The 10,015-nt window shown below is 34.1% G+C and overlaps 1 pseudogene; it reads left to right on the top strand.

Moving 5' to 3' along the window:
* Nucleotides 1–8,382, top strand: part of LOC120182500 — a 32,885-nt pseudogene extending 24,503 nt beyond the window's left edge.
* Nucleotides 8,383–10,015: the final 1,633 nt, after the last annotated feature.

Genomic DNA, 10,015 nt, shown 5'->3' on the forward strand with positions numbered 1-10,015 from the left:
GGGCAATGGAGAGAGCATTAGTTTTTGGTTTGGTAGTTGGGCGATTGATTTCCCTCTTAAAGTAGTTTTCCCGAGACTGTTTGTTCTATCTTTAAATAGGTATGGGAAGCTTAATGAGTTTGGAGAGTTTCGGTCATCAGTTTGGTCTTGGCATGTTCAATTGAGAAGAAATCTAAGTGACTGGGAGCTCGAATAGTTTTCTGATCTTATGGTGATAATTCACAATATCACTCTTTCCCATGATTTGTTAGATGGGTTGGTTTGGAAAGGGAATGGGGAAGGTATCTATTCTGTCAAGTCTAGTGTGAAGTCGTGTTATCCTGTTTCGACAACAGAATCCTTTTGGATGAAATATATTTGGAGAGGTTTAGTGCCTCCTAGAGTGGAGGTCTTTATGTGGCAGGTGATGTATAATAGACTGGCAGTAAAGCAAGAATTACAAAGGAGAGGAGTTTCAGTTATTGTTGATGTTGCATGCCCATTTTGTAAAGAGTAGGTTGAATCTTCAGCACATTTATTTTTCAATTGCACTGTGGCATGGAATCTTTGGAAAAAATTTCTGAAAATTTGGGGAGTGTGTTCGGTTCTGCAGGATAATGCTCAAAGTTTTATGGTAGCTTGGGAAGAAATGGTCCTAAATTCTAAAATTTGGTCCTTTATTCCGGGAGTGGTTATATGGACGATTTGGAAAACTAGGAATGACATTGTGTTCGATGGGGGAAGGGTTGATCAGATGGAGTTATTTTTATGGCAAGATGTAGGTTGGCTACTTGGTTCTTAGCTAAATTAGATAATGTGGCTATTTTAAAGAACTCTCTCATTTCTGATCCAACTATTGGGGACTGTTGTTCTAATTCAAGGCTTTCGATCATCAAAAATGTGTCTTGGTCTCCTCCTCCAAAGGGATTTATAAAATTGAACGTCGATGCAGCAGTGAATGGAGATTGGAGGAAAAGTGGTGTTGAGGGCATTCTAAGAGTTGAGGATGGCTCGGTGATGGGTTCTTTCCGAGAGGCAACTGGTCCAGGTCCACCTCTGTTGATTGAGATTATGCCAATAAAGAAGGGCTTATCTTTCTTCGCTTTTATTCATCAGAGGTTTAAAGAACGCTTAATTGTTGAATCAGACAGTAAACTAGCAGTGGAGTGGGTTAAAAATTATGATTGTTGTCCTTTTGTTTACAGAGCCTTTGTGAAAGACATTGTTATCTTGTTAAGAGATCTTAATGGTATTATTAGATGGGTTCCTAGATCAGCCAATGTTAAGGCTGATAGTTTAGCTAAAGTTGGTATTGGCTAGTTACACAGCTTTCTTTTAGGCTTTTGTTAGGATTTGGGTTGATTATTGTAAAGGGTGTTTTTTGTTTTTAAACAATATGTACCTTTCGGATTTTAATGAATTAAGGCACTCTTTTTCTCCTTCTGCTGATTAAGGAGTACGTTGTGCTCCATTAATCATGAAGGGCGTTTTTAACGAGGCCTACCTACTTATCAAAAAAAGATTCTTTACAAAATAATACCTAGATGCTATAAGCCGGTAGTTGGAAAAGATATGGCTGTAAACTTCCTTCTTGGAACACTAACAAAAATTTATTCTTGCAATTTATTGTCTCAGTGTTTTGACGCCACATTACAAAGAAGAAGTTCTTTACTCTATTGAAGAACTTAAGAAAGAAAATGAGGATGGGGTATCAATTCTGTTTTACCTGAAGACGATTTATCCAGGTGAGTTCTTTATCCATTACTGTATAACTGTTTCCTAATTGGAAAAACGTGAATTGAGTTAGCAATGCCTGTAAACTAGATGAATGGACCAATTTCCTGGAGCGTATAAACAACAAACCTCAAGAAAATTGTCTTCGCGAGTGGGTGAGCTACAGAGGACAGACACTCTCTAGATCAGGTTTGGGCAGTGATGGTCAATTAGCAATCTTTCATACAATAACTTAAATTTAATTGTTAATTTTTGGTGTTTGACACAACTATGTTTGGCTGTGTTTTCTACCAGTAAGAGGGATGATGTACTACAAGAAGGCTCTAGAACTTCAGTGCTCCATGGAATTTGCTGATTGTAATGGATTATGGTTTACTTAGACTTGAGATGAAAATTCTAAATGTCATCTCCAGTGTTTTGCATTCAGTATTTTCAGTTCAGCTTAATAATTTATGACATATAGTTGCTAACTTTATTTTGACTTCCTTTGCAGCTATTTCAAGCGATGATCATGTTCGAGAGAAAGTATTACCTGATTTGAAGTTCACCTATGTTGTTTCTTGTCAGATATATGGAATTCTCAAACGTTTGAAAGATCCTCGTCAAATGGATATTCTAAATCTTTTGCTAATGTAAGTTATTTTGCTAATGTAAGTTATTTTACATAGATGAAGTAGAGGAACCTGTGATGGAAAAAACTGAGGGAAAAACTAAGAAAGTTTATTACTCTGTTCTTCTCAAGGGTGATACGAACACCTATCATGAAAGAGTAAGTGCTAGTTTGATATGAAAATAATATTCTGTTGGAATTTTGTTTAGAAATCTTTTTTTTTTAATGTCTACCATGTTAGGAATCTGGCAATCCTTGATCAAATATAATAATTATGGGCCTGATAGGTTTTTTTCTAAAAATTGTATGAATCTGATTCCTGTTGGCGTGAGTGAATATATTTCCTGTTGTAATCCATTATAATTATGCATATAAATTAGTTGTAAGTTACAACTATGAAAATATCTTAAATATTTCCTCACATATGGTTTATAACCTCTCTCATATCTACTAATAGCAAGTGAGATGCCAAAATGTAAAAGTATAACCTAAACTTGAAGACATAATGAAACATGAAACTAGTGCAAATTCCACTAGATTTATGATAGAAGAAATTGTATTCTCCTCTATCCTTACTATGTATAGAATCAAAAGAATTTTTTTCCTTTCTAGTATCCTTGAAGTAGCACACGTGCTGAAAAAGAGAATTTTGGAAGAAAAGAGTTTGTTGAAAGAGAATGAAAGAGAACTTTTGAAAGAGAAATATTTGTTGTTTTCAATGCATTTCGCTGTCATAGTCAGTTTCTATTAGAGTGATGGCTACAAGTAAGAAGTATGCACATAAAATATTGTGGGAATAAGAATGCCCTTTTGATTGCTAGATTAAGGTTTATATCTATTATACCATGGCATTACTTGACACCCTGTTTTCTATGGTTTTACTTGAAATTTTAACTGCTTCTGCCATTCCTTGATATTCCAATTGTCAATATGGTAAAAAATGCCATGCTTAGATGCTTAATATTTATATCTTCTTATGTTACTATTTTTTATGACAACATGGCTTTGCATGTGATTTCTAGGAAATATACCGTATAAAACTTCCAGGTCTTCCAACAAAAATTGGTGAAGGGAAACCTGAAAATCAAAATCACGCCATTATATTTACTCGTGAAGAGGCCTTGCAGACTATAGACATGAACCAGGTAGTTGCCTTTCTTCTGTCTTTCAAGGAATCAAATCTCTTAGAAATCTGCACCAGGGCTTTAACTCTTTGTTTTTTAACTCTTTGTTTTTAGGACAATTACTTTGAAGAGGCTTTTAAAATGAGAAATGTATTGGAAGAGTTCCCGCATTCCCATGGCTCGCAAAAACCTACAATATTAGGTTTAAGAGAGCATGTCTTTACGGGAAGGTTAGCATGATCACTTCTCTTCATAGGTTTTACTGATCTTGATTGGTAAATATTGTCAATACGCAAAATGTTGACGCCAGACAGAATAGTGATTATCCTGTAGGCTAGCTCCGACAGACGATTCACAAGAGAAAATTCGCCCAAAAACCAGAGAAAAAAAGTCTCTAGGGTTTAATAAAATATTATAAAATCAATAACTGTCAAAAGCAGTCCACAAGCCGGACTGTTATAGCTAAAAAAATCGTCTTTATTCGAATTTTGCCAAAAATAGCAAAAATCGTATTTATTCGAATTTTGCCAAAAATAGCAAAATCCCGAAAATCACTCTAAATTGAAATTCGAAATAAAATAAGCAATCTCCCAAAAATCCGGTCTAAATCGGATTTAAATTGACTTCCTAATTAACAATCGAAATATTACCATAAATAGTAAAAAATAACTAAATCTAGTGATTCGGAGGGGAAAACGGCAGAATTTGAGGTTGAAAAAAAGGCCACATGGAGCGTAGCTCAATGTGGAGAGCGTGCGCGTCGAAAAGAGCTTTCCGGATTGGGGTCTTATGCGCGATTCTGACACCTGTAGCCAAAGTTATGGCCAAAAGACTGAAACATACTCAAAACGACCCCAATAAGGAACATGTCACAATCAATTCCCGCCTTTGCGCTGATCTGCCAACTCATGGTATCACTTGCTTGGTTTATGTCCAATCAAGAGACCAGCTTTGTAACTATTGGCCAGCGCTTTTTCGCAAGTCCTCTGAGGTAAAATCAACGTTGTTCTGATAACTGTCTCAGTGCTTCTGTATCATCATGCATAATTACTATTAATATTTTCATTGAAATTGAGCTTTCAAGAGGAGCTTAGATGGTGGTTATTGTGAATTGTTACCATAGTAAATATTAGATTTTATTTGAAATTAGTGATAGAGATAAAGTCTTATCTTTTTATAACAGAACACAAGGTTTGTATGTTTAAATAACTCCTAGTAGTAGTTAAACTCTTGTAACCCAAGTCTTTAAATAGACTCTGTAAACATCATTTTATTTATCTTAATGATATAGAAAAACACTCACTATTCTCTTGAGTTTCCACAGTTATGTTATTATAAGAACTCATATAATAACAGTGATTTATAGTCAGTTTTTACTGATAATTAATCCTCTCTTATATTGATTCTCACATCTCAAATTAAATCTTTCACGACTATGTTTAAAACTAATAAAGAATCTAAATACAAAGGACCTGTAGTAACTTTGAATTAGGAATTGCTTTTTATGGTACAACGGACTATTTCTTTGCTTTCACTGAAGTTTAATTCTCAAATACGCTGGTAGTTAATTGTTTCCATTCAAATCTATAACTTTTTTTTTACCCGAGTCTACTTAATTCTATCTTAATCAGTGCAGTTTCTTTAAATGATTATCTTTGCAGGGTACGACTCCATTATGGTCATCCTGATATATTTGACAGAATCTTCCACATAACAAGGGGTGGAATAAGCAAAGCTTCAAAAACTATAAACTTAAGTGAGGACATATTTGCAGGTAATGATCAGCTATTGAAGTAACTAATATCATGCATTTGATATACTGGCTGATTGCTTAAAACTCTTCAGGGTTCAATTCAACTCTTCGTCTTGGGTCTGTGACACATCATGATTATATGCAAGTTGGAAAGGGACGTGATGTGGGGATGAATCAGATATCACTTTTTGAGGCCAAAGTTGCAAATGGAAATGGGGAACAAACACTTAGTCGTGATGTCCACCGACTTGGATGTCAGTTTGACTTCTTCAGAATGCTATCATTCTACTTTACAACAGTCGGCTTCTATTTTAACAGCATGGTATAATGTGAATATATGATTGTTTCCCATATTTATATTAGCTTAGCTACTTCAAAAATTAAAATTTTGACTAGATAAACTTTTAGGTGATGTGATGCATTACATAACCTTAGTGTCATATTGGTATCTCACTGTACGAAAAATATTCAGTGTTGTTTGGGTTGTGAACTTAATATTGAGGTTTTAAGTTTCTCCCATATTAGCATATGTATAATCTAAACTATAAATAAGTTAATGAGATCTGGCATTCATTCCTTATAAATGTAGGCACCTGGATAATACTAACACTTATTGCTGGTTTTATCTGTGTTCTTGCTTGTACTCTTCTATAATTGGAAAATTATTGTGATTCTGACCTTAATGTGATTCAGGTTGTCGTCCTTGTTGTGTATGTATTCCTTTACGGGCGTTTGTACATGGTTATGACTGGATTGGAAAGAGAGATTCTAGAGGATCCACAAATAAAACATAACAATGCCCTGGAAGCACCTTTACTTACACAATCTTTCATTCAGATGGGCATGTTATTGGTATTGCCTATGTTAATGGAGATTGGCTTGGAGAAAGGGTTCCGTGCTGCGTTGGGTAATTTTATCATTATGCAGTTGCAGCTAGCTTCTATGTTCTTTACTTTCCAGCTTGGAACAAAAGCACATTATTTTGGTAGAACAATCTTGCATGGAGGTTCTAAATATCGAGCTACTGGGCGTGGTTTTGTTGTTCGACATGCTAAGTTTGCTGATAACTATAGGCTTTACTCACGAAGTCACTTTGTGAAAGCATCGGAACTGAGTCTACTGCTTATCATATATGAAGTCTATGGAGAATCATATCGCAATTCCAGTCTTTATTTGTTCATCACCTTTTCAATGTGGTTCCTAGTAGGATCTTGGCTATTTGCTCCCTCTATATTCAATCCATCTGGTTTTGAATGGAAAAAGACAGTGAATGACTGGGCAGATTGGAACCGGTGCATGGGAATTCGTGGTGGTGTTGGTATCCAGCCGGAGAACAGTTGGGAGTCATGGTGGGATGAAGAACAAGACCACCTTAGATACACAAGCATAAGGGGAAGGGTCCTCGAAATTCTTCTTGCACTTCGTTTTTTCTTCTACCAGTTTGGAATAGTCTACCACCTTGATATAGCCTATCACAGCAGGAGTTTGCTGGTATAATAAGCTAATACTAGAAAACTATATACTGTTTTTTCCTCTCAAAATTAATGTGAATTTAAGCCGCTCTCTGATTGGTTTTACCACCATAACCCTTATTACAAGTATTTTGTTTGCAGGTTTACGGACTCTGTTGGTGCGCTGTTTTAGTAATACTCATAGTCCCAAAGGTATGCAAATGACATTGAAATTATGAAGTAAATCTTACGAGGACTAGGTCAATGGAATTTGCTTGAACAAAAGACAAAATATGAAATGAAATTTTCTAATAATAGTTTGTAGTTGTTCCCACCGTTTATAGCTGGAAAATGCTTCCATAGTCAAAGTGTCAATCTGTGCAGACGCTAGGCATAATCTTGTTCACGTTTCACAGTTTATTCCATATTGTTTATTTTCTTATATTTTCCTTTTTTTCATTCATTGGATATATTGAATGCATTTTTTTTGAGAACAGGTGAAACAGAAATTCAAATGTTCGTATGTTCCATATTGACGCCCGTCCCTTTTTCTTCTGAAATTTATCGACAGAAACATATAATTGATTTGGAATTCTGTTCGCATGTTCTTTGCAGATTGTATCCGTACGTAGACTACAGATGTTTCATATGGACCTCCAGCTACCACTCAGAATGCTGAAGGGGCTTCTTTTCCTCATCTTCTTGGCAATCATGATCATCTTATTCAAACTCTTTGGCCTCACTTTGTCAGATTTATTTGCATCTGTCCTTGCCTTCATGCCCACCGGCTGTGGTTTCATTCTTGTAAGTCCTTTCAACTTTCTTTAAGCCTTATTCTGTCAATCAATCTTCTCCTTCCTTTCCCAGACAAATAAAGGAAAATTTGCATTAGAGTTCATGGTATAACCACCAAAACATTTTACTTGATAAGTTTGTTTGATATTCACTTTCAAACAAAGTGCATTGTAATTGGAAGTGCTTCGAAACATTTAACATGACCTATTAAGTGTACCCAAATTTATATCACAGCTAACAAATATTTTGGTAATCAGTAAAATGATATGCTCTTGTCCATCGAGATGACCAACCTATTGCTGCTATATTCTTCTGATTCTATATATGCCAAAATTTTCTGGCTTAATATTGTCCATGTCTTAAAACTTTCAAACTACACTGATGAATTTCCTAATGATAACTTTTGAAAAAATTAATAGTAATCCCACTCTTTTAAACCTATTTACATTAACATCTAAAACCCTGTTGGAATGTACATGCCATTGAAATATTGTACCTAGAGAAAGCATATAAGATTATGATTTCCATGAGCTGAGAAACAGGAAGAGTGGATATTTCATGGATATATGTGCGTGTTCACTAATTTAACATTCTTTTTCCTTGTTCTTCCTAGGTTGAGCAAGCCTGCAGGCCTTGCCTGCATAAGTTACTATGGGAGCCAATGAAGGAGCTGGCCAGAGCATATGACTTCATGATAGGCTTAGTGCTCTTTACGCCCATTGCCTTTCTATCATGGCTCCCAGCGGTATCCGAATTCCAAACTCGCATTCTCTTTAATCAAGCATTCAGCAGAGGCCTCCATATATCGATGATTCTTTCCGGAAAGAAAGATGGAGGAGCCTCCTCGACGTAGTGCATTTCAGTGTGCTTGATAGTTTGTATTGATTTTGCTTCTGGAGAATGCAAGAGCTCTGGCTAGTGGCCTTTGGGTGTCCCTTTCCTAGTTTTTGCCTCTTGGTTTGACTTTGTTGGGGGGGGGGGGGGGGAAGAAATCTCAGATACATGAATTTTGTTTCATTATAAATAATCAGTATTTATCCAATTATTTTAGTATTAGATCCTATGAAAATTTGGACTTACTTAACATTTATAATTACCTGCTGGGAGACCTAATAAACTCAAAGGGACTTATAAGTATATAATATAATATTATATCTGTGAAAGTATGCCTTAATAGATGGTGATTACCTAGAAGTTAGTGATGATCTTCCTATGTTTGTTATTGTTATAAAAATTCTTTGATAGGATAAGATTAATACAAGTTAGATATTTTTCTTGGGAACAACTACCTCTTTATATAAACTAGATATTAAATCAATTTATAAGTATTTATAATTTATTCCTCGTCAAATTATAAATATAACTTATAGTATATAAACTTTTGTTTTCATAAAATTTTAATACCTGTGGCACATGTAATGTAGTTGGTCACTTAATTTTATGTTGTACTTTATAATAACATTATACATTATATATTATGTGCATGTTTCCATTATTACAAATTTTAATTCAAAGCTACAAAGTTAATTTTCATTTAAAATAAAGATATTGTAACTTTTAACCTAGTTTTCTCTCATTTGAGGTGCGCCGCTAGTCCCTTTTCTTTTTCATCTATGTTGGTCAATAGCGACACCAGTCTTGGTGCTGGTCATCGACCTCTGATATTCTTTACTTTTTCTTTTATTTTCTTAAATCATATCTTTGTATTTTTCTTATTATTGTTTAATTTTTAATAACTCTACTTCTTTGACACATTTTTATGTGCCTTTATGGCACTTTTCCCTAGGGGTGTGAAAAGCTAACCCGTCCTATAAAATTGAATGAAACCGACTAGAGTCAAAACTGTTTTTGACCTGCGCTGTGGCGATCCGAAACCGACTTGAGTCGGAATTGATGTTGACCTGAACTTGAGTTGGATCTGGAAATTGTGGATCTGAACCCAACCTGAGAATGACCTGAACCCGAATTGAAACGAAAATATGATACTCGAACCCAAACTGCATCTGACTAATATGAACCCGAACCCGAGATTGACCTGGTAAATAAGTGGTATTACCCGACCTGTTTTCAACCTGACCTGTTATGAACTTGACCTATAATTGACTCAACCTGTAAATGATCTGACATATTGTTAAAGTGATCTGATATTGTCCCAACTTATAAATAATAAGTTACAATTAATATAATTATGTTATTTTAAATTTATAATAAACTTATGATAATTAAATTAATATGATTACTTTTTGAAATTTAGTTTTTATATTAATTATAATTTGTATACTATAAATTTGGTTTTTATATTAATTCCAATTCTTTATATTCTTTATAATTCTTATATTATAAATTTTATTTATAATCACTAAATTAAATTTAGATATTGTCTTATTGAACATGATTTTATTAAATTATATAAATTGAGTTAAAATATTAATAAATCTAATTTACTTTTAATATGAAAATTGATTAATAATTTAAGTATAACTTAACTTGAAATTTTAAAATTAAAATATATTAGTTGAAATGATAAACTTATTAAAGATTTGAAACTTGAATAACATAACAAAAATAA

Source organism: Hibiscus syriacus, unplaced genomic scaffold (genome assembly GCF_006381635.1).
Source record: "Hibiscus syriacus cultivar Baekdansim isolate YM2019G1 unplaced genomic scaffold, ASM638163v2 tig00112673_pilon, whole genome shotgun sequence".
Taxonomy (NCBI): Eukaryota; Viridiplantae; Streptophyta; class Magnoliopsida; order Malvales; family Malvaceae; genus Hibiscus; species Hibiscus syriacus.